Source organism: Podarcis vaucheri, assembly GCF_965113315.1.
Source record: "Podarcis vaucheri genome assembly, chromosome: 2".
Lineage (NCBI taxonomy): Eukaryota > Metazoa > Chordata > Lepidosauria > Squamata > Lacertidae > Podarcis > Podarcis vaucheri.
This window is the reverse complement of record NC_138760.1, coordinates 123,340,363-123,366,112: the sequence shown is the minus strand read 5'-3', so window position 1 is coordinate 123,366,112 and position 25,750 is coordinate 123,340,363. Positions and strand designations below refer to the sequence as shown.

Sequence of the window (25,750 nt, the reverse complement as noted above, 5' to 3'; positions counted from 1 at the left end):
TTTTATTTTATTTTTTGTTATTTCGGCTGAATTGACTGGAATGAATCCTCTCAAAGGGCCCTTGGAAAACTGCCCAAAGGGCTCTTGGCGGGTAAATGGTTTTTATGTCAGTCACTCTGGTCTGGAGAGAAACTCCTGCTGGGCCTGAGAGGCAGATTTAGTCTCCTCAGGAGATACTGAAGTGGGTTTTATATCCCCTCAGACAAAAGAAAGGGAGGAGGGTCTCTCCAGAGAACGAGGCTCCTGAGAACGTGTAGAGTTCGGCTCCTGAGTCAGCGTCAGAAAAAGGCACACGTCCCCCTTCATAGTCCAGAGTCACCCGGATCCTCCTGGGCTTCTCCCTCAGGGACAGAGGTGAGAAATGAGGGGATGTCCAGGCAAAGTACTCATCTCCCCTCTTCCCCACAGCCCAGACCCCTCCCTCAGGGAATAAGGAGAAGTACCCCTTTCTCTCCACAGACTTCCTAGCGACCCCCAAAGCCCACAATTCCCCACTTTCCACAATGACTTCCCAGAAATGTCTGCCTGCTGTGAATCCCTGACTTCCCAACACATTAATCTCGTGGCTAAATCTCTGAGGATTGTTGGGCAGGGCTTGAGGTTTGTCTCCCTACTCAGGCTTTTCCGATCCTCGGACAGGATGAGTTCAGGATGGGCTGTGTCTGGATCCAGAGTAACATTTGCTGTTGGGAGGAAGATGAGGGAAAGAGAAGAATAGACAGAGTCAGCTCAGAGACAGAAATGGACATCCTGATAAATAAATAAAAAACAACCAAAAAACCCAGATTTCCTTTCAGATCAAGGGGATTTCTTTGCATCACATGCTAGACTGAGACTCCTCCTTGCAGACTCCTCAGAATAAATATCTTCCTTGATGGTTTTTAAATCAGTTTCCTTCACTTTCTTATATCCGATGTGTATTGTGCCTGCCCTCCTCTCAAACCAGGCATTTTCTAAGAGGAAAAACCACCCAGGAAACCTTTTACTCATCTCTTCTGTGTTATCTAAGGGGAAAGAGAGGAGAATTGGAGGAGGCAGGAGAGGAGAGAAGCTGCTTTCCTCTGACAATCTCTGTGGGAATTGGCCTTTGGGGACCTCTGGGTTGGGCTGGAGGAGGAGGCCCCCCATAATAATAATAATAATAATAATAATAATATAGTGACATTTGCCTACTGCCCTTCATCCATAGGTCTCAGGGTGGTTCACAGCATAAAAATACAACACAAAATCACATACTGTATAGGTGTCCCCTCACTTTTGCGGGGCTCACATTCTGGGCCCTCGTGCCCACAATTTTACAAAGGACTGCTTATTCCATGCATCTCTTTTGAATTTAATATATACCATAAGACTAGTTCCCTGGGGGAAAGGAGGAATAACTCAAAAAGGTACCAGTCAGGGGCTAAGGCAGTCATGATAGGCAAGTGTAGAGTTGCCGTATTTTGAAGAGCAAAAAAGAGGACACATTTGCCAACTTCTACTCTTAACCATGGATCGCTATGACGACACTCATTTTAAATACCCCTACTCACTTGCCTATCTATGTAGGCTTTCACAGCTGTGATATACTGCTAGTAGCAATGTTCTTAACTTTCAACAACCGAAGAAGAAGAAGAAGAAGAAGAAGAAGAAGAAGAAGAAGAAGAAGACATATTGCTCCCTCACTTGCCACATGAAAATATTTGGGCTCATGTTCCCATCTTTGTGAACGCAATTGTGCACAGAACAATTTATTAAACTGTTAAACATGTACATATGGACTTTCCTTAAGGGCAGGGGGGTGTTAACTCTTGCCCTCCCAGACTCCTTCTCCAAGATCTTGTAGCTGGGCCAGCGTCCTTTCAGTTCAGCCACAAGAGAAGGGTTTTATACAGGATGTGGCTAGCTGAAGATGCTGCTCTGTTGCAATTCTCTGCTCCAGGCTAGCTTAGCTGGGTGCCTTAGATCTGAGTCTAATGCACTAGAATTTTTTCATGGGTTACTGTAAACCAAACCAAACAACTTAAGACATTTTGCAAAATTTAAAAATTTTAAAAATCCACTCAGGGGAGAAATTTTAATCATGAAAATAGAGGACCTGTCCGAGAAAAAGAGGACATGTGGCAACCAGTCCTGAAAAAGGTCACATGGAAAAGCAACCCAACTCCCTCTAGGCAGGAATGAAACTCTTCCCTCTTTTATCTGATCCTTCTGGGCAATTTCCCTCCCCACCCCTTCTGCACCTTCAAGTCCACCCTCTCTGCCTTTGTGGTACAAACAGCAGGGCCAGAGTCAAGCTGTACAGAAGAGACTCTTGACCCCCATGAAACACTAGTCCCCCCTCCTGTGAATTGGGGTCTCTCCTGTGAATTTACCTCTCTGAAGATGTCTGAATGACTGAACATCTGAGGAAGCAAAAAGAGAGGCTTAACAGGCTACAATGCAATAGTTAAAAACAAAACAAAAATATCTTTTACAAAACATAACTATAACATAGCACCAGTTGTTTCCTTATTTCAGGCAAAATATTAAATCATGCAAAGATGACAGCTGTAGGCCTAAATAGTGATGTTAAATATTCTCCAAAAGACTATTCTTGAGAATGTAATATCACTAGGCCTAAGGAATTAAAACAACTAACGAGTTTAGCTGTGATTCCCACATTGCAGGGGGCTGGACTAGATAATCCTTGGGATCCTTTCAAACTCTGTTATTCCATAATTTCATGGGAAAATCAGAAATGGTAAACCTTACTAGAAAATGGCGGAATACAATCATTCCAAATCCACAAATGAAATCGGGATCTGAACAGAATGGATAAAGAAAGATTTAACATCTGCCCCAAGTAAACTGGTGGGGAAAAGCTGCTGAAACTGGCATTTCCAAGCATGCTGACAAACCAAATTGCAGAGGAAGAATTGGCAGAGCTTTACCCTGTACTTCCAAGGGTCTCGTGCAATGGGAAGTCCTCCCTCATGGAGTGGGGCTGATCTCAAAAGAACTGTGGGAACTCTGAGGAGATGGGGATGGCTGAAGCACGAGAAATGGGGCTGGTGAGGTTGAAACTCTGAGGAAGAGGCGGCTCAGGCCTTGCTCTGCTGCTGGGAGACCAGCCTGGGCAGGAGGTGGAGGAGGGACTGGGTGCTTGCGGGTGCCCTTTTTAACACACTTCACGAGGGGGAAATCCAAGCAAATCTCAAGAAGCCCCAAAATAACACCCTCAGATTGTGTGGAGGGAAAACAAAATGCAAGGGAGATTCCTTATACATGAGAACTCAACAAGACGGACACTGGACTGACTCTGCAGGATCCTCCTGTCAGGGAACTGACATCGGAGGAAAGGGAAGTGGTAAGGCTCCCAGAGACTGGGAGAGAGTCAACAGCCAAAGCAGGGACCAGCAGGGGGAGCGCGGGGTCTCTGGAGGAGGATCTCAGTAATGCTGAGAGAGACGCAGCAGCCCAGGCAGGAAGCAGCAGGGGAGAGAAAGGGGTGAGAGACACTTCGAGCGAAAATAGCGGGGAGGTGTCAGAAGCAACTGCAGGGAGACCCATGCTGCGCCGGAAGCTGCCACGTCGTGAGTCCAGGAGACGTGTTTCCGTTAAGGAACTTCTTTGCTGGAAGCGCTTCCGCAGACAGCCACTGTCAGACTCTACTAGTGACTAGAGCAGACATGTCTGAGGAGCTCTGTCACACACAGAGGTTTGTGGGGTCGCACAAACTCTGAAGGGGCACAATTTTAAGCACAAGCAGCTAACCATCCCTTGACAGCAGTCTGACAGTCTCTGTACGCTGCCTGTGCAGGAGAAAGCATCATGAGCAACCCAGTCGGAACCGGAGACGCAGGGGTTGGAGCTGGTCCAAGCTTGGAAGAAAGGTATCAAGCTCTGGAGGTCCAACTTGCGCTGCAGACGGCGAGGCTCGAGGAGAGAAGGGCTCAGGATGCTGACAAAAAGGGGAGAACCACTCAGTTCCCCAGAAAGGTACCAGGATTGGTGCAGAAGTTTGGGGGGGACCCCAAGGATTACCATGCCTTTAGGACTGAGATGCAATATGCTCTGAATGTGCAGTTTGATGAGTTCCCTGATGAGGAATCGCGAGTTGCGTTCGTAATTGGGCATCTTGAGAAGGGGGCGCGGGACTGGGTTCGACCCCTGATGGCAACGCACAACGATATCCTAAAGGACACTATGAAATTCTTTCGTGCAATGGATATTATGTTTTCCAGCGATATTGAGGAAGGGTTGGTACGCAGACAGCTAATGGCTTGCAAGCAGGGAAGCAGATCTGTCCGTGAGTACTGGACTGAATTTACCATGCTGATTCACAGATTGGGGTGGGATTTATCGGCGGCACCCATTCAGATGCTATTTGAAGAAGGTCTTTCTTCAGCTGTGAAAGACGAGCTGGCCAGGAGCCCCAGGGCGGGGTCTATGGATCAGCTGACCAAATCTGCGCTGACCATTGGAGCGCGCCAGGAGGCAAGAGCCTTGGAGAGGCGGGAAGGGAGAGGGGAACGTTGGAAGGAGTTACGCATTCCAGACATTCCTGAGCCAGCTTTCCCGCCGGCAGAGCCGATGGAAATCGGAACAGCCCGCGCGCGCGCAGTTTCAAAGCCCAGTGAGGGGGCGAAGAAGGAGGGAAAGGGAGCCCGGAAATGCTATCTCTGCCAACAGCCAGGCCACTTTGCCAGAGTCTGCCCCCAGAGGAAGGAATGGCAAGGGATGGTGGGAGCTGTTGAGGGGGAAGAGCAGGGAGAAACGGAGCAGGTAAAAGCCAACGCCTGGTTGCCAGCAGGGCACTGCAGCCAGGCCAAAGAGCAGTGAAAGTGCCCCTTCCCCAAGTGCCAGTGCCAGAAGCTCCTCGACCTGCTCTAGTGATTGAAGTGTCGCTAGAGCTGCAAAATGGACACCCCCTAAAAATAAAGGCGCTGTTGGACTCAGGCAGCTCCTGCAATTTCATGAGCAAGGAGTTTGCTGCTGAACACCAGATACAGACTATCCCTTTAAGCAACCCCCTGCAGGTGACCACGATTGATGGCAGGGAACTGTTGGGAGGAGGCGTCAGCTTGCAGACCGTCCCAATGATAATGAGGGTGGCAAGGCACACAGAACTGATAGCGTTTAATGTGGCCACCTTGGGAGGCGCTCCCATTATTTTGGGAATGAGCTGGCTAGCCCTACATGATCCGCTGGTGGGCTGGCATCAAAGAGTGGTTTCCTTCGGTTCCGCACACTGCTTAGAACACTGCAGGGCGGAAAAGGGGTCAGCAGGGGCCCAAGCCACCCTAGCAGGGACGGAAGTGATGGAGAAGGGGAAGGTGCCACCACAGTATGCTGATCTCAGCGACGTGTTCAGCGAGAAGGAAGCGGACCAACTACCCCCGCATAGGCCCTTTGATTGCCAGATCAATTTACTCCCTGGAGCACAGCTTCCTGTAGGCAAGTTGTATGCCATGTCAGACAGGGAGATGCAGGAGTTGCGAGCGTTCATTGACAAGAACCTGAAGAGAGGCTTCATCAGAGAGTCCAAGGCAGCGGGGGGTAGCCCAGTGTTTTTTGTGGATAAAAAAAACACGGACAAGCCGAGGCTGGTATGTGACTTTCGGGCCCTAAATGCAGTGACAGAGCCGGCGGCTTTTCCTATGCCCAGGATTGATGATATTTTGACCAGGGTGCGAAAAGGAAAGATTTTTACAAAGCTGGACCTAAGGGGGGCGTACAACCTGATACGTATAAGGAAAGGGGATGAATGGAAGACCACCATGTTCACCCCTTTGGGGGCATTTGAATACCTCGTTATGCCTTTTGGATTACAAACAGGCTCCGCGTGTTTTCAAGCCTTTATGAACCATGTACTGGGGCCTTTGCTCTACAAGAATTGCGTGGCCTTCTTAGATGACGTGTTGGTGTATTCGGAGAATGAGGAGCAACATGTGAGAGACGTCAGAGAAGTGTTGAGCAGGCTGCAAGCCAACAGACTGTGGGTGAAACTGGAAAAGTGTCAGTTTCATACCAAGGAGGTGGAATTCCTGGGGTACCGCTTGTCAGACAAGGGGTTGGCCATGGACCCCGGCAAGGTTCAAGCGGTGCTGGAATGGAAAACACCCAAGACCAAGAAGGATGTGCAGAGGTTCCTAGGGTTTGGAAACTTTTATCGTAAGTTCATCCGAAACTTCGCCCACCTGACGGCGCCCATCACGGACTGTCTCAGCAGCAAAAAGAAGTTTGTTTGGACGGGGGAGGCGGAGCGAGCGTTTGAGGAACTGAAAAGGGCCTTCGCCTCTGACGAACAACTTCTACATGTGGATTTACAAAAAAAGCTGAGGGTCGAAACAGACGCTTCGGACAGAGCCATAGGGGCGGTGCTTCTTCTGCAGCCGGGGAAGGAGGGGTCAGAGTGGCGACCGTGTGCCTTCTTTTCGCGAAAGCTGAACAAATCTGAGAGAAACTACACGGTGCATGACCGGGAACTTCTTGCGATTTATGAGGCCTTCCGGAGATGGAGGCATCTACTAATTGGTGCACAACAGAAGGTGCAAGTGTGCACGGACCATAAGAATCTAGAGTATTGGAGAACTGCGCGAGTGCTCAACCAAAGGCAGTTGAGATGGGCCCAGGAGTTCTCCAAATTTAACTTTGAGATTTGTTACGTACCAGGCCCGGAGAACGTTAGGGCGGACGCTCTCTCACGCAAACCTGAATATTTGGAGGGAGAGGGTGCACCCGAAGAGACCCATGTTATTCCCGAGGACCGCTGGGTGTGTGGGGCGGCTTTGGTGGGGCAAAGGGAACTGGTAGAGGGAACGGTGCAGGATGAATACGCCCAGGACAAACTCAGGGGTCTCAGGAGGGAGGGAGACAAACCCGGGGGTTTTGAGGAGAGAAACGGGGCGTTGTACTACAAGGGAGCGTTATACATACCTGAAGGGGAATTGAGGGAAAAGGTACTCAAGCAACTGCACGATAGCCCCACAGCAGGGCATTTTGGGCAACACAAAACCATGTGGCTGGTTACCAGGGAATTCTGGTGGCCCAAGGTCAGGGAAGATGTGCGTGAATATGTGAGAGGGTGTGACCGATGTCAACGAGCCAAGGGGGAGAGGCGGGCACCGGCAGGTTTATTAGAACCACTACCCACGCCGGAAAGACCATGGGAGGCAGTGGCAATAGATTTCATGACTGATCTGCCCAGGTCCAAAGGGAAGACAGCCATTATGGTTGTGGTAGACCTGTTAACCAAGATGGCCCACTTTATAGCCTGCTCACATGCGGTCACAGCAGAAGAAACCGCTAAATTGTTTGTGGAAAATGTGTTTAGGTTGCATGGTGCCCCCTTGAGGGTGGTTTCGGACCGAGGGAAACAATTTACTTCCAGGTTCTGGAGGAAGCTCATGAGCTTATTGCATGTAGAGGTAAATTTTTCCACTGCCCGTCATCCAGAAACCAATGGGCAGGCGGAAAGAGCTAATGGTGTCCTCCAGCAATATTTGAGGTGTTATGTGAATGACAGAGAGAATGATTGGGTGGAGAAGCTGGCGTTGGCAGAATTTGCCTATAACAATGCAGAGAACGTGTCCACGGGGATGAGCCCTTTTTTGGCCAATCACGGGTGTCATCCCCGAGCCTTCCCAGGGGGGGAGGGGGAGAACTGGAGCGTTCCTGCCGCAGAACAGTTCGTTGAAGAAATGGAAGCGATCCATCGCCAGCTCCAACTTAATTTAAACAGGGCGAAGGAGGAATATAAGAGGCAGGCAGACAAAACCAGAAGGGAAGGGGAAAGCATTAGGGTGGGGGACCAGGTGTGGCTGTCCACCCAAGGGTTACCATTTAAAGGAGGTTGTAAGAAGTTAAGACCCAAAAGACTGGGCCCATTTGAAGTCACGCAACAGGTCAACCCAGTGGCTTTCAGACTCCGGTTACCGAACCACATGAAGTTGCACCCAGTGTTCCACAGATCATTGCTGTCACCGTATATAGGGGACAGAGAGGGGAGGGTCAATAGGGGACCAGCTATGGAAGAAAAATAACACAGCTACCATGTAGCGGAGATTCTCGATTCCAGGTGGAGGGGAGAGCAAGTAGAGTATTTGGTAATGTGGGAAGGGGAGCCGGAGTCGGAAAACACCTGGGTCAGGGCAGAGGAGGTAGATGACGAGGTTTTGATTGAAACTTTTCATCAGAGATTCCCTAGAAAACCCCAGCCAGTGGCGAGGTTCCGGAGGGAATACTTCGCCACCACCGACGACGAAGAAGAGTTGGAGGGGTTCGCTGATTCCGAGGTGGAGGAGGATTCAGCGAGTCGGAACGAAGACCGATGGAGGGAATTGTTCGAGACGTCTGAAGATGAAGAGGATTCTTTTAGGGGTTTCAGCTCCTCACCGCCCAGAGGAGAAAGTAGGGGCGGGGGAGAGGGGGGCCCTGGAGGGGAGGTGGATGTCAGGGAACTGACATCGGAGGAAAGGGAAGTGGTAAGGCTCCCAGAGACTGGGAGAGAGTCAACAGCCAAAGCAGGGACCAGCAGGGGGAGCGCGGGGTCTCTGGAGGAGGATCTCAGTAATGCTGAGAGAGACGCAGCAGCCCAGGCAGGAAGCAGCAGGGGAGAGAAAGGGGTGAGAGACACTTCGAGCGAAAATAGCGGGGAGGTGTCAGAAGCAACTGCAGGGAGACCCATGCTGCGCCGGAAGCTGCCACGTCGTGAGTCCAGGAGACGTGTTTCCGTTAAGGAACTTCTTTGCTGGAAGCGCTTCCGCAGACAGCCACTGTCAGACTCTACTAGTGACTAGAGCAGACATGTCTGAGGAGCTCTGTCACACACAGAGGTTTGTGGGGTCGCACAAACTCTGAAGGGGCACAATTTTAAGCACAAGCAGCTAACCATCCCTTGACACCTCCTTAAAGGCTTTTTAAAGATACTGTAAGGCTCTGAGGCTTTTTCCCTACCACAAAGCAGTATATACATTTTATGAAAGAAAGCAAAATCTATAAAATTAACCAGGAAACCAAGCTACTAGTCTATAGGCAGGAAAGGAACAGACGACTGGTGTGCAGGTTCTTTGCAGGGACAATCTCCACCCCCAGTCCAAGCCTTCAACCTCCCTCCCAGTTCATTCATGGGACAGACAAAGAACCCAAACGCCAGTAGAGGACTGTTTCCCAGAGTTACACCATTGATGGGGGTCCAAAAGTCTGCAGAAAAGATGGTTCAACACCCATGAAATACTAGTCCCTATCCCTCCTGTGAAATTGTTCCTCCCCTGTAAATTTACCTTTCTGAAGCTGCTTTCTGAATAACACAGCATCTGAGAAGCAAAAAGATATAAAGTGAATTCAAGTACAATTATTAAATATTAATTAAATCATACAAATAATAATCAAAAACTAGAAAATCATAGGAAGAAGCTATGAAAATAACTAAAGCTTTAAATGAGAATGGTGGGGGGAATCATTAAAGCCAAAATTGTGAAACATAAGTAGAAGCAAAGGTTGCTGTAGAAGGACTGGCAGAGCTCTCATGAAAAAGGAAACCCTTCCTCACAAACCTTCTACAAATCTTTAAGCTTCTTCACAAGCATAATTCTTCCCTTTGGGGCTCATGTGCTCTTGCTTCCACTCTCAATAGGGGAACTCTCAGGAGATCTTGAAGGCTGAAGCCCTAGATATGGCAGCTGCAGGGGGACGTCTGAGGAGGAGACGGCTCAGGCCTTGGCTCCACGGCTGAGAAAGAAGCCTGAGCAGGAGGCAGAGGGGGAACTGGGGGCTTCTTAATGCCCTTTGACCCCATTCAGAGCAGGAGAACCTCCAAAAGGACAACCCCAGATTGTGCAGACAGGGAACCACAAGGAAAAGGAGGTTTCGTAGAACTGTAAACAGAAGCACATGGGAGGAAAAAATCCTGACTTTGCTCTACACTCTGGTTCAGGCTTTCTTTACAGGATCCAGGGTCACAATATACATGGGCCATTCTGGGGGACAGGAAATGAAGGCTGGAGCACCAAGAAGGAAGGTATCCTGGGGTTACTCAATTCCATGCAATAAGAGCCTGGCATGTTCAGTTCTGAAGAAGTAATAGAATTCCCGGTGTGAAATCCTGGCATCCAGTTTTCATTACCTTCCCATAGATTCATTCTATCCTCCACAAGGTGATTTAGATCACAGGATTCCAAGATCCTGTTCCTCAGCTCTGGAGGGAAAGCCAGTGGCTTCTCTGGACTCTCTCTTTCCTCATACCTGGTGAAAAGAAAAACAATGAATGGCCCCATTGTGGCCCCATCTCCCTGATTATTGCAGGAGATCTCAATATCATGAACAAAGTGGAAGTTTATTTCCACAACAGATGAGACCTCAGTCCAAAACCCCTGAGGACAGCTGTCAGTGGCTTCGTAAGGATGCTAAACGGCACAAGGAACAATATGTAACCCCAAGCGACACCAGCGGAGGGCTCCCATGGCTTCAAACAATGTTGCCCCCTAACAACTTTCTGGGAAGATGCCAGGACTTAAGACCCAAACCCCTGAGGTGGAATGCCTGCAACCCCTCCCTCCCTGAGCTTCTCCAGAGGATGTGAGTGATGTCCAAAGCTGCCAAGAGTTGGGTGGCTGCTACTTGGACAAGATGCTACTTGGACATTGAAATCTGTTGGTACATCCTGAGCTCTTCCCAAGCATCTTTGGCACTTTCTCTTCTAGATGTTTGAAATTACCACAAAGTCCATGGACAGAAAGTGCAATAGAAAGAAAAGAGCCCCAATCCCTGTGTGAAGTGATGTGGGGAGGGAGGGAGGGAGGGAGGAGGCAGTTGACCTTGATCCTTGGAGGGAGAATTGGGGGGCCACAAGTTCAGAAGAGGGGGCTCTACTTTTACTTGTGAGGTGTTGCAGGGAGTGAGTCCTACAGTCTCCCCCTCGCAGCCCCTGGAGGGCCATGTCTGAGGTTCTTGCATCTCAGCTTCAAAGAGTGATGCTAATGGAAATGAGCCAGATCCACTTACCTCTGCAAGGTCCTTCTCACATCCTAGAGGGAAAAAGAGAAGGGAATTCACTGCACACCACACGCCACACTAGGAAGACCCCCTCAGACCCTGGCCCTCGGATATCAGTCTGCCTGGCACATGCCAAGGTTTTGGGTAGGGATGGCGGAATCAGCCAGTTTAGGTTTCTCATAGCTTTTATTTTTCCAGTCTGAAATTATTAATTGTTCCAAGTTCTCCCCATTTCCATATTATAATAACTTTAATCCAGTTTGCATTGTTCTATTCAGACAAACATAACCCTACAGGATAATCCTGCCAGGGCACAGGCCCAGTCCCCAAATTTCAAATTCTATTTTCCACCTGGAAATTAGAAAAGCACCTGCAGCATAAAATGCCTCCAAAGGGGTAAAAAAACAGCTCAGTGTTTCTTTGGGCTCACCCACACTTCTCTCTTTCCGGTGCCCAGAAAACATGAGTCCAAGTGGTTTTGCCTTTGCCCTGCCGCTTTCCCTCAGGAAAAACCTGCTCCTTAGTGCAAAATCAAAGCAAACGTCAATCCGGAGAAAACCTGGCTGAGGTTTGCTCTAATTCAGCAGTAAACAGTGGGTTTTCCTGGAGGAAAGGGCTGGGACAAGCAGCAGTCTGGATGAGTCCCTCTGTCTTTGTGCTCTTTGGTCACTGTGACTGAGCACCATTTTGGACCGATCTGTATCCATGGGGAAGGGGATCAACCCAGAAGTCATGGAGGGAACAGGAAGAGAAGCTTGGTCAAGAGACCGGCTCATGTCGGAAGGAGGGCTGAACGCATCCCAGACGAAGCCCCCCACAGCCGAAAGGCGTTCGGAGACAAAGCATCAGCAAAGAGCAGAAGATCAGCTCCCGTTCCATCAAGAACACAGACGAATCTCTAGTCTGCATTCAGGTGAGTTAAGCATCCCAGGTCTCTTGGGTCTTCCTGTCCATTACAAACCTGACTAGAGGCTCCATCATCTCAGCCCCTGCACTCCTTGCATGCATGAAAGGGGCAGCCTTTTCCTGGAGCCTTGGACTGTTCCTGCCACCATCTTACCTGCAGGAGTTCACTCGCTGGTTGCTGACTCTTCTCCTCCATCTCATGGATGATCCTCTCCAGAGAGGAGAGTTTCCTGGAGAGTTTGGCCAGTTGCTCATCCCTTCTCCCTGCAATCTCCTTCTCCACCTCTTCCACGTGTGTCAACAGACGTTTTTCTTGTTCTTCTAGGAACTGGCGCAGTTCTCTGAACTTCTCTACGGCCTTCAGCCTCTCCGTTTCTGTTAATTTCTGCAAGAAAAGAGGAGGTCTGAGTGTGGAAGGTGCTCAGCCTTCAAAACATCAGGAAGAGATTAGTGAGAATTCCACAGAGAGGACACTTCTGATTTTTCAGAGACATGAAACCTCCAGTGGCTAAAGAAATAAACCTTTATTTTGAGGGGAGGCCCTCTCCATTCCTGTTCCTGTTGATTTCTATTTTGCAGAGGGCTACGGCCTAAAAAAAGGAGCATTTTTTTCTAGCCATGGATATGTGGGATATAAAAATGTCTTGCAAGCAAATACAACAGTCCTACACATACGGGACGCGGGTGGCGCTGTGGGTAAAACCTCAGTGCCTAGGACTTGCCGATCGTATGGTCGGCAGATCGAATCCCCGCGGCGGGATGAGCTCCCGTCGTTCGGTCCCAGTTCCTGCCCACCTAGCAGTTCGAAAGCACCCCTATGTACAAGTAGATAAATAGGTACCGCTTTATAGTGGGAAGGTAAACGGCGTTTCTGTGTGCTGCGCTGGTGCTGGCTCGCCAGAGCAGCTTTGTCACGCTGGCCACGTGACCCGGAAGTGTCTCCGGACAGCACTAGAGTTGGACACAACTGGCCGGTACGGGCAGGGGTACCTTTACCTTTTTACAATGCACATGTTGGGGAATGCTTTGTATCACTCAGGAGAAAACTTGCTAGTTCCTCCTGAGCTGGGACAGACTTCCTTTGCATGTGACTTAATGTGAGTGTGGCCTGTTCTTGGGAGAGGAGCGCACGGCCTCCATGTTCTGCTTTGTGTCTTCTCCATTGTGTGTTCCTAGGAGTTAGGAGAAGTGACTGCTCAGTCGCAGACACTTGAGACTATTTCCCTTACGGGATAATTCACAAAGTTACATGTTGTTCTGTAAATTAAGTCTGCCTTCAGGGATCTTATTGTGAACTGGATGGTTGTAAGTAAACTAGTTTTATGATAACTTTAATCAGATGGTCGTGTCTATTCTTTTAGGAGGGATATAAAATAGGGAAACCAGGAATCATAATAGTGAGGCTCAGATGAGCCTGCAACTAGCTAACCGCTGTGTAATTTAAAAGGGGGATTGTTTAACAACTCTGCTAAGTTATAGAACTTGCTGGCGAAAGTTATGAAGGATATAATAAAATAATATATCCTCTCCTGCCTCCCTGAACATCCCCACAGGATATTCCCTGCATGATTTGGGGCATGGCATAACCAGAGTTCATAGCTGTCCAGAGAACGTCCGCGGACATAAAACACCCTCAGTTTAGACTGGGACCATTGAGGTGGAAGGAAAGTAACAGAAACGGAGGAGGAGGAGGAGAAAGCGCAGAGTTTATCCCCATAGCTCCCTGAATTTCCTTAAGATGAACAATAGCGCACATTTTTGAAAGACAACTCTTTCTTTATGGACAAATCTTTATGGTAAATCAGGATTTGAACGGACCTACTTCCACCCTCTCAGCTCACAATTCCTCAGGCTTCTCCTTCACTGCTATTCATATAATAAACGACAATGGGAAATAAACTCAAATTAGCTGCATTCAAAAGTGAATTTACTTAATCTGCTATTGCTGAAAAATTATGGAGACCAAAACAGAGTAATCCTTTGAAATTCTCACCTCTGAATTGTTCAAGGTTGACCCAGCCAGATAATACAAAAAATGTATTTATGAGGGTAAAGTACATATAAAAATATTTATACAAGGAAGTAGCTGTAGCAACCCTAACATCTGATTCATTTTCAGAATAATAAATGAATAAACAAACTGATATGGAAAAGGAGAAATGGGAAGAAGCTCAAATGGGCAGATTTCCCCATCCCTCCTCAGTCCTGACTCGATTCTTCAAGTGCTTGTTCCCTCGCTAGTAACAATAGAGACACTTACAAGGAGGTCTTTGCTTTCCTTGTCCAGGGCTGCTTGATAGGCCAGAATTTCGTCTCTCTCTCTCCTCAGAATCTCCAGGCGGCGACAGATCTCTCCCTAAAGAGAAAAGGAAAAAGTCAGGTTTGAAAGAGGCACACAGAGAGATGAATATTACACTGGCTTCTTGGGCTCAGTGGCCTTGCTATAATAGCAAAGTAGTTTACTGGAGTTTAGAAGTTTTCAACCTTTTTGGGTGCATGACTCCCTGGACTATCATCTTTCTGCCTCAAGAAACAGCTGCACAAGCCTTTGGGAGGCAGCTATGGCATGCGAGGAGGAAGGAAAGGAAAGAGGGACAGAGGCCAGTGTTGCCAGCAAACTCACTGCAGAACTGGGATGGGAAAGTTTTCTAGCGCAACAAACTAGTCTGGAGAAGAGCAAAGGCAGCCATGTTTGCTCCTTTGTCTTCTCTGAAGAGACTTCCAGCCTGACTTCTCATCTTGAGCTCCCAGGAAGATGTCGAAAGAGGAGGAGAAGGAAGGGGTGAGGCAGGATCCAACCTGGGATGTATCAAAGAGATAGAGAGGTCAGCCCAAGAGGCTAGAGAGACAGGGACAGAGCAGCGCTTCTCAAAACTTCACCCATTCCAAACCCCTCTTCTGCAAGCCTAGGGCTTTTCCACCCTTCCTCTTGACCCCACCTCTCTGCCACTTAATTGGGACAGATGGCAATTCAGGTTTTCTGCTACTTGTCAGTTATTTTCTTTGCAGTAGCCAGAGCCCACGTGTGCTTAGACCACCAGGGGAGATTTAAATGCTGCAGCTTCTTCCATTTCTGGGCAAAGAAGTTCTTGCTGGGCCAGAATCCACCTAAGTAGCTCCTTCGGTCAGAAGATTGCTGTCTGGTCATTCCGCAAGTTCAAAGGGGCAGCTTCCTTTCATTATCATTACTATTTTGTGGCATTATTAGCATTGTTCTCCGGATGTGGAATTTCTGACAATTAAATGCAGACCTTTCTATCTTCCCCGGGAATTTACAACAGTGGTGTTAACAGCGGTGTACATAGCACCAACTGCAAATGCATGCAGGGAAATGAGTAGTATGCATGAGAACATCAATGCTAAATTGAGCAGATACCCGGAGACCATGCACATTATCGCGGGGGACTTCAATCACACAGATGTGAGGGCAGTACTCCCAAAATCCCATCAGCACATTGAGTGTGCAACAAGGGGAGAAAATACTCTTGACAAGGTGTATACGAACATTAGACGGGCATATGAGGTCAAGACCTTGGCACACCTCGGTGGTTCAGATGATGGGTCCCTGCTTCTGACACCAGTATACACACCCCTCAGGAAACAAGGCCAGATACAAACACGGGTGGTTACAGTGTGCCTGAGGGAGCCTCTCAGCAACTGCAGGACTGTTTCCAGGAGACCGACTGGAATATGTTCAACCATCAAGACCTAGAAACTTATACATCAACGGTCCTGGACTATATTAGATTCTGCACAGCAAATGTCACCAGGGAAAAGTATGTTAAGTTGTATCCGAATAGGAAGCCCTGGATGACGGGAGAGGTTAGGAGATTATTGAAGGCCAGAAACTCTGCTTTCAGAACTGGGGACCGGGTATTGTATGGCATAGAAAGAGCGAACTTGAAGAGGGGTATCAGGAAAGCAAAAGCGGAGTACAGAAGAAAAATTGAGGACCACCTGAGAAATCATGATACTAGACAAATGTGGCAGGGAGTCCAACATCTGACTGGTTATAAATCAAGGAATTCATCAGTGGTAGAGAGTACTGCTTCCTTGGTGGGATAGTTGAATACAGTGGTACCTTGCAAGACGAATGCCTCGCAAGACAAAACACTCGCTAGACGAAAGGGTTTTTTGTTTTTTGAGCTGCTTCGCAAGACGATTTCCCCTATGGGCTTGCTTTGCAAGACAGAAATGTCTTGCAAGTTTGTTTCCTTTTTCTTAACACCGTTAATACAGTTGCGACTTGACTTCGAGGAGCAACTCATAGAACGCGGTGTGGTAGCCTTTTTTGAGGTTTTTAAAGACTTTGGTGATTTTTGAAGCTTTTCCAAAACTTTCCCGACACTGTGCTTCACAAGACGAAAAAAATCACAAGACGACAAAACTCACGGAACTCACTGTACCTTCTTTGCCTGATTTGAGGTGACACCAACAGTGACTCCAACAGGGATGCCAGAGCTATTGGCGTCACTACCTACAGGAAATGCTGCCAGGGTGGAAGAGGGAGAAGTGAGGCGTATATTAAAGGAGGTAAACACGAGGAAGGCTATGGGCCCGGATGGGGTGGCTGGCAGGGTGCTAAGAGATTGTTCGGACCAACTGGCAGGAATCTTTACGAAGATTTTTAACCAGTCTCTGGCCCAAGCCACTTTTCCACCCTGTCTGAAATCCGCTACCATTATACCCCTGCCAAAAACATCAAAGATAGACAGTCTGAATGATTTTCGCCCTGTGGCATTGACACCCATTATAATGAAATGTTTCGAAAAACTGGTGAGGAACCGCATCTTGTCTTGTCTGCCGGTGGGACTTGACCCTTACCAGTTTGCCTACAAGACAAAGAGATCCACAGAGGATGCTGTGGCAATGGCTTCACATGCTGTCCTGACTCATTTGGAGAAGCAAGGGAACTACGTGAGACTGTTATTTGTAGACTTTAGTTCTGCATTTAATACTATTCTTCCGCATAGATTGGTGCCCAAATTATTAGACCTGGGACTTCCACCATGTTTGTGCAGGTGGATATTAGATTTTCTATCAAACCGTTCCCAAAGGGTTAGGTTGGGTTCCCACATCTCTGCGGATCTCATCATTAACATGGGGACACCGCAGGGGTGCGTGTTGAGCCCACTTTTATATACGCTCTATACAGCTGACTGTGCCCCCAAATATCCCAGTAATAAGATCATTAAGTTCGCATATGATACAACGGTGGTTGGTTTAATCACGGTTGAAGAGGGGGAGGCGGCCTAGAGGAAGGAAGTTGAGCAGTTGGGGGAGTGGTGCAAGAAAAATAACTTACTCCTTAACTTAAAGAAAACAAAAGAGATCATGGTGGACTTCAGGCAAGGTAAATTGAATATTCAGCCACTTATTATTGAGGGGAAGTGCGTGAAACAGATCTCAGTGTTTTGATTTCTGGGAATGGAGTTGAGAAACGACCTAACCTGGGGAGGAAACAGCAAAGACCTGGTGAAGAGAGCACAGCAGAGGTTATATTTTCTGAGAATCCTCCGGAAAAACAATCTCTCAAAGGACCTGTCGATGGCATTTTACCATTGCACTGTGGAGAGCGTATTAACTTATGGTCTCTGTGTGTGGTTTGGGAGCTGTATGGCCAGGGGAAAAACAATGCTATCCAGGGTTGTAAAGACTGCAGAGAGAATAATTGGGTGCACTCTTTCCACCTTAGATCAAATCTATGCTTCCAGGTGCCATTGAGGCATCTGATGAAGATCTGCATTTTAAAATGAGCTTTAAAAATATATTTGTAAATGTTTTGTATCTCTCATGCCAGGCAGAAACCAGCTGGGTGCTTTGGCAGATGTTTATCCTCCTGGACAAAGACCCCCCTGATTTATTTATAGCAGGAGCCAAAATTCTCAAGGTTGTAAAAGGAAATTACAGGCTGGGAGCAAAGGTTACTAGGTTACTGACCCTACAGAATACAATCAAGCTGCAAAAGCACTAATTAAGAGTTGGTAAATAGTAGGATTCATTGTTTAACAAAATATAATACCCTGTGCCTCCCATCAGAGAGACACATCTTCCTAAGGTTAAAGGGCAAATGGGAACAGCAGCTGGCTGGGAAAACCGAAGAGGCTTCTCTCAGAAGTTGCTTCTGGAAACTGTTTTTATTAAATTCCTTTTTACTTTGAAAAGACCTTTCCTTCTAAAAATCTATCTATGTTATGTATGAAATATATTGGCTTAAATGTAATTGTGCAAAGGATTTAGAAAGTAAGAAATGTTAGATTCTTATGTTAGATTCTTATTTCATTGATGGTGTGTGAGAAGGTGAACCCAAGATCTCTGTTTAAGATAAAATTAGAACAATTAGCCATCTGTTTTGGAGTGAATAGGGCAGCAGGGGCCAAAGGTGATCTGGTAATTAAGGTGCCTTGTTGAGGCAAATGTAAGATATATGGCTACTTGTTTGCCATTTATAGATAGAAGGAAATATAGCTCTTTGTCTCCCATAAAAGGTAATAGGAAATGGGTGTATCTTTTATGATTGGTTCTAGCAAACAGCCAATAGGAATTTCTGTTGGGAAACTGCCAGGGAGATATAGTCCATCATGGCCCCAAGCCGGCTGCCGGACATCCATCGATCTCCCGTAGACAGGCAGATCCAGCAGTTAGCGACACGAGGTTCCTGGAAATACCTAGCCACATTCCAGGGCTTGTGCACACTGTTTATCAGCAGATAAAAGCACAGCCAAAAGTTGCACCGCAGAAGAGCATTATTTTCAGACTTTATTTATTGAACAGAACAAAGAAAAACATGACCGTTCTGTGTCAGCGTCTCTGACCGACAGGGGAAATCGAAAGGAACAGCAGAACATAAACATCCTGTGAACAGGACATGCGCAGACTCTGTGACTCTCAAAGCCTGCTCCCTTTTAAGGTGGAACGGAAATATCCCAACATCCTCCCCCTTTCCGTGTAACCTGTAGTACCTGTGGTTCAACCCAGTTGCAACCTTTGTACATAAACCTTAAGTTGTTCTCTGTTAACAACCTTAGACAACAGATCAGCAGGAATTTCATTTCCTGGCATGTAGGACACCTGAATAAGTCCTTTCTGAATACACTCCCTTGCACGATGTAGCTTAATCTGCAAGTACTTGGTTCTTTGCCTGCAACTCTCTGAGTTCAGCAAAGCCAAACACGATCTATTGTCTTGATACACTTGTACAGGACATTTCACAGACAGTCTGATGTCCTTAAACAGTTGCATCAACCATTCACAATCCATGAGTGAAAATGACAGAGCATTGAGTTCTGCTTCACAGGAACTTAGGCTCACTGTTGTCTGCTTCCTGCACAACCAGTCAAACAGGCAGTGGTTGTACATGTAGCATACTCCAGAAGTGCTTGTCCCATCCGTGGTGTCACTTCCAAAACTTGCATCATCAAAGATTTCAAGACCTCCAGTCTTCTGACTGGTGAACCTCAGCCTGTAGTGCATAGTCCCTTTCAAATAGCGGGCTATGCGCTTCAGAGCTTTCCAATCCTGAACTGTAGGATTGTTGGCATGTCTGCTAAGCAGATTACAGCTTACAGCTATGTCAGGTCTTGAACATCTGGCAATGAAATTCAGCTTGCCTAGAATGCATCTGTACAGCGTTGTGTCAGAAAACGCTTCAGCAGTACTGTCTACCTGGTAACCTGTCACCATCGGTGTGTCTGCTGGGTTTGCATCAACCAAATTCAACCTGGTTAATACATCAGCAATTTTCTGTGTTTGGTGTACCAGAAAATTACCTGCTTGGTCCCTCTCCACCTGCAGAGAAAGATAGTTGGATACCTCACCAAGATCCTTCATGTCAAAGTGCTCCTTCAGCTGAGCTAGGGTGCTTTGATAAAAAGCCTGATTCTTCCAAAACATCAGAAGATCATCAACAAAACATAAACAATACAGTTTGTTTTGCCCCTCCTCCTTGACAAACACACATGGATCAGCTTTGCCCTGGTGAAAACCTAGAGAAAGCAATGTCTCAGTGAGTTTTGTGTTCCAACACCTGGCACTCTGCTTGAGACCATATAAGGATTTCCGCAGTTTACATACCATTCCCTTCTGTATCTGCATCCCATCAGGTGGAAGCATGAACAGCTCCTCGTTCAAAATCCCGTACAAAAAAGCTGTATTAATGTCATGATGGGAAACATGCAGTTTCTCCTCTGCAGCGATCTTGAGCATCAGCCGAATGCTCTCATATTTGACTGTGGGTGAGTAGGTCTCGTGGTAATCCTGTCCTGGTACCTGTGAAAAACCTCTGGCAACCAATCTGGCTTTGTGTCTGACTACCTTGCCATTCTGGTCTGTCTTGGCCTTGAAGACCCATTTGCTGCCAACCAGTCTCATTCCTGGGACTACCGGTACCAGTTCCCAAGTTTGGTTCCTGTTCAAGGAATCAACTTCAGCCTTCATGGCATTAAGCCAAGGCTCAGCATCTTTAGAGGTTAACTCCTGAACCTCTTTGAAGCTTGAAGGTTCCAATACCTTCTCTGAGCTACTAAGAACAGCAGTTGCTGTCTTAGCAAACTCATCAGCAAATCTCTTTGGAGGTTTGCCCTTCGTCGCCCTTTCAGACCTACGTACTAGACGCAAGTCTTCTGGACTCATCTCCTCTTTCTTAGGAGAAAAATGACCAATGGTGAACAGTGGTTCTTCCAGTTCATTGTCAGACGCATCAGATGGTCTGACTGAGGCCTTTGCGCTCTTGTATTCTGCTGTGTCATCACTGTCACTGACACCAGCAGCAGCGCCGCCCACTGAACTGGAATCCGAACTCTGATCATCATCATCATCCTCATCCTCATCCTCATCCTCATCATCTTCAGCAGCTTCCTCAGCTTTAGCTGCTTGCTTGACATCACCTTCATCCTCCTCTGGGTAACTCTGGAAAATTCCCACATTTTCCCCCCACTTAGGACTGTACTCAACACTCCTTGTGAACTTAATGGACTTAGAGTTAGTCATCCATACCCTGTATGCACCTTTTTCGTACCCCATGAACAAACCATGTGCCCCACGCTTCCCAAGCTTGTTGGTTTGTGGGGAATGTACCCACATGTCAGAACCAAAGATTCTCATGTGTTTGGTGTTGGGTTTCTTGCCAAACATCTTCTCATAGGGGGTACAGCCAATGGGTGATGACAATCCACGATTAAAAGAATAAACAAAATTCCCCAGAGCTTCCCCCCAAAACTTATCAGGGAGATTGGCATCATGCAACAAGGTTTTGATTCCTTGAAGCAATGTCTGATTTGCTCTCTCCGCAAGCCCATTCATCCATGGCGATCTGGGCGTTGACATGTCATGCTGGATTCCCTTCTCAGTCAAGAAAGCTTCAAACTGCTGAGAAGTGAACTCCCCGCCCCGATCGGTAAACAAACAGGCAATACGTTTACCATGCACATTCTCCAACCAAGCACAGAATGCCTTAAACTTCAGAAACGCTTGCGATTTCTGTTCAAGCAAAAACACATGAATGTACCTGGAAAAAGAATCAATTAGAACCATGAAGTACCTTGCTCCTCCTAAAGAGGGCGCAAGTGGCCCAACCAAGTCCGCATGCACTAGCTGGTAGGGTTTGGAAGCCTGCCTGCTAGACTCCTTGCCTTTTGGAGCAACCTTCACCTTGTTCTCTGCACAAGATACACATTTCATGTGAAATTTACAGGGTTTGATGTTCAAACCCTCAACCACCTCTGGCATCTTGGCCAGTGCCTTCCAAGAGAGGTGACAAAACCTTCGATGCGCATCGTGAATGCAACCTGCATGAAGAACTTTGTTAGTTTGTGCAACACAACAAGAATCAGCATTAGACACAACAGCAGTGTCGTCATAAGTTATATGGAACAAACCATCCATAAACTTTGCATGCAAATAGTCCTCTTTGCCTTTACTGATGACACAGACGCTCCTCTTGAAGGAAATCTGAAAACCACGCCCAGTAAGCTGTGGAACGCTGAGCAAGTTGCTTGCAGCGCCTGGAACAAAAAGTACATTACTGATGGTAGTGTGCAGACTTGCAAGTTTCACAGTCCCTTCTCCTGCAATTTGCAACGTCCTTCCATCAGCCAGGTGGATCTCACCTTCTTGAGGCTTGAAGGAGATAAACAGGTGCCGATCCTTTGTGACGTGGCGACTCACACCTGAATCAACTATAAATCTGCCTTTGGCTGTTGGAGCAGTCTTTACAGCAAGCAAACCCTTGTTTTCCACCAGCGTGGGCTTTTGCAGCTTGCCCCCCTGCTCCTGGCCATCAGACGTGCCTTTAGCCTTTGGTGAAGCAGTGCCAGCAAACAAAGCTTTGTTTTTCCCTGGCTTTCCACCCCCCTTCTGCTTCGGGCCATCTGCAGGCTTTTTCCTTTGTTTATTTCCAGTCTTTGAACAAAACCTCTGAGTATGACCTTGGTTCCCACAGTTCCAGCACTTCACAGCTGCCAACGCTTTGGCTCCCCCTGGAGGTTGGAATGCTGTCCCACATTGCTCCCCCTGAAGCGCACAAGCCGACTAAGCTGCATTCCTTCTATCGTATTCATTCTGCAAAGTCACCAAGACCTTTGTAGCAGTGAGGTCTTGCGCAGGGAAGGTCGCCAGCTGACTCGCCACGGCATGATAGCTTTCATCCAGGGAATCCAGGATGAGAATTGCAAACAGTGACTCAGGCATATTGAAACCTCTCTGAGCCAATTCCTGTCTGAGATGCTGCAAATGCAAAACGTGGGCTCTAAGGTCTTCCCCTGGCTCCAAACGCTTCCTGTGCAGTTTTCTGAAATAAAGCAACACAGACCCAGCCTCTTGTCGGAGATGACAGGCTCTAAGCCCGTCCCACATCTCACGGGCACTGGCCTTGCCAGCCAAGGTGATTAACTCTTCAGGAGCTACTGAGAGCAAAATTATCCCCATGGCTCTCGAATCCTGCGCTTTCCACTCATCTGTCACAGGGGCTGGGGGGTTCTCAGAAATGGTATTCCACACTCCAAGCCTTCTCATCTGGCCCTCACAGTACCTTGCCCAGGTCTGATAGTTGTGGCCATTTAGCTTCGGTGGACATGGAACTGCTTCTGAGGATTGTAAAAGATCCATCTCAGGTCTTTACGTGAGCCCAAGTCTCTATGCCTTCAAAGACTTATTATCTCGGCAGCCCATTAATCACGAACTCTCTGGCTCGGCTCCCAGGCCAATTAAGCCTTCCGGAGTTCAAAGGCTCCTTGCGAGGTAAACAGAAAAGCCAAAAGCCTCCCTCTTTTCTTTCGCTTTTCCCACCGTACCTCTTAAACGCAGTCTGTTGCAGCATTTACTCTCCTGTAGGTGCTGTGAATTTGGGCCCATAACCTTTGTTGTTGGGAAACTGCCAGGGAGATATAGTCCATCATGGCCCCAAGCTGGCTGCCGGACATCCATCGATCTCCCGTAGACAGGCAGATCCAGCAGTTAGCGACACGAGGTTCCTGGAAATACCTAGCCACATTCCAGGGCTTGTGCACACTGTTTATCAGCAGATAAAAGCACAGCCAAAAGTTGCACCGCAGAAGAGCATTATTTTCAGACTTTATTTAGCATTGAACAGAACAAAGAAAAACATGACCGTTCTGTGTCAGCGTCTCTGACCGACAGGGGAAATCGAAAGGAACAGCAGAACATAAACATCCTGTGAACAGGACATGCGCAGACTCTGTGACTCTCAAAGCCTGCTCCCTTTTAAGGTGGAACGGAAATATCCCAACAATTTCAACCAGGCTGATTGGGCAGAGGCAGCCAAAGGAGGAGCAAGGGGGCTGGGCTGAGGAAATATAAGTGCTGGCCATCAGGGCTGGAGTGGGCAGAGCTTTGGTATCCATATACCACTGTGTCTCTCATTTATTTGTCTGACAAATAAATTATTATTTTAATTTCTCTATTGCTGCGTTGAATATTTCATTCCAGCTAAGCGTTAACCACAAGCAGGGTGCTACACCATAAGAAAGCGGCAGAGATAGCGCAGGATAGTACGCACCCCAGAAATGATCTCTTTCAGCTTCTGCCTTCTGGAAGAAGGTATAGGGTTATAAAGGCCAGGACTAGCCGTCTGAGAAACAGTTTCTATACAAGTGCAATTCTGGTTCTAAATGCAGCATAAGGGGTTTTTATAGTATAGTGCATTTTAAAATGGGGTTCAGAGATTTTAGGGGTTTTTGAATGTTTTAGGTAGTTTTTATGTAGTTTTATGTAGTTTTTCAATTTCATTGTTCCGCATGGGACAATGACAATAAAGATATTGTATCGTATATCGTATATTGCATGGCACAGGAGCATTTTTGCACCACTGTAGTAGAACAAGTGAATGATTTTAAAAGGAATGAAAAGGCATTTTTTAAAAAGTTTCTTCTGAAGCAGAATTAGAGTTTTATCTTTTTTATATAATAGCACAGGTCCAATTCTGAGTTGTCATGGAAAAATCATCTTCCCCCCCTAGTCTTTGCAGATGCTACTCTGAATGACTGAGTCCTTTGCCATTTGGGATAGGAGGAGTTCCTCAGCAGACACCCCTCCCCCACTGAAAGCTCATTGCACAGGTCCCACAGCACCCCCAGAATAAGAATGCTCCCCACCAGTAGGTATTTCCACCCACCACCCACTCCTAAATCTGCTTCCAACAGATACTTTGTGGGGGGGGGGAATCCTGCACCATCTGGGAAATTCCCCCCCCCCCTGCAACTGATCCCTTGCTGCTCTCTGCTTTGCAGGGCATTGAGGAGGCATCCTGCTAGCCAAAGGAGACATGTACTTAGTTGTGTATGTGCAATTTACATTTGCGTGTCGAGACCCCACAGCCACCCCTCGTTGGGAAGTCCATAGCAAGGCCAGTGCCTAACCTGCGAATAGGGAGGGAAGGCGGGCGATGGAGGAAGCGAGCCAAGAGGAAGTCCTCTGGCTGCTCCTCGGTTTAAACTGCCCCGGCCACTGGATTGGCTGGCCAGGCTCTGAGTGGCTGGGATCCCCCAGGCAACGGGGACAAAGTCCACAACTCCTGGCCGATTTGTAGTGTTCTAAATATTTACAAAGCAACCAGCTGTGGGATGTGATTGAGGTTAACCCTTTCTGGCAGAGAGAAAGACTTCAACTCCCTCATCCCAGTCATCCCAGGAGCCCTCAAGCTTCCCCTGGGCTGCTTCTAACTTAATAAACCACCACCAACTCATGCCATGCCTACTTTGGACCTGAGAATTAAAAAGAAAACCTCCCAAGATGACTCCACAGATATTTCTCCACATCAAGATCCAGGGATCTCCTACCTTGTATTCCTCAAAAGCCTCCTTCAGAGGAATCACCTTGTGATTTTCATGTTCCTTTGACTTGTCACACACCAGGCAGATGGGGGCTTCGTGGACTTTGCAGAAGAGCTTCAGGGGCTCCTGGTGATCCTCACAGACTTCTCCTTTCCCTCCTTCCTCCTTTCCCTCTTGAAGGCTGAGATTCTTCGCTATTTCTACGAAGTTTGCCAGTTGCCAGTTGGGGACGAGGCTCCTTCTCTGGACTCTTTCTCTGCACTGAGGGCAGGAAGCCTCTGCCTCCGATTCCCCCCAGCACTGGATCAAGCAGGATCGGCAGAAGTTGTGCCCACACTCTGGGATGGTCACTGGATCCTTGAAGTAATCCAGGCAGATGGAGCAAGTGGCTTCATCACGGAGACGCTGGATGTGACCCTCAAAAGCAGCCATGGTTCCCTCACCCGAAAGTCCCAGGTAAGTTTCGTTTTCTCTGTTTTCAGCTACCAGGAGTTTCCCTTCCTGGTTATGACTCAGAAACTCAGTCACCACGTGATCTTTTTTTTTTTAAAAAACACAACATAAAGTATGTCCCCAGGTCTTTGCATTTGGTGAATGTTCTA

General features: G+C 47.6%; 1 pseudogene across 1 annotated transcript; it reads right to left on the bottom strand.

Moving 5' to 3' along the window:
* LOC309524878 (zinc finger protein RFP-like) lies at positions 1 to 25,750 on the bottom strand (annotated as a pseudogene). The gene is made up of 8 exons (XR_014224676.1): positions 25,155 to 25,750; positions 14,123 to 14,218; positions 12,017 to 12,247; positions 10,966 to 10,988; positions 10,088 to 10,206; positions 9,246 to 9,278; positions 2,355 to 2,384; positions 1 to 683 (listed from the first exon to the last, which is right to left on the bottom strand). The product of XR_014224676.1 is annotated as a zinc finger protein RFP-like (transcript).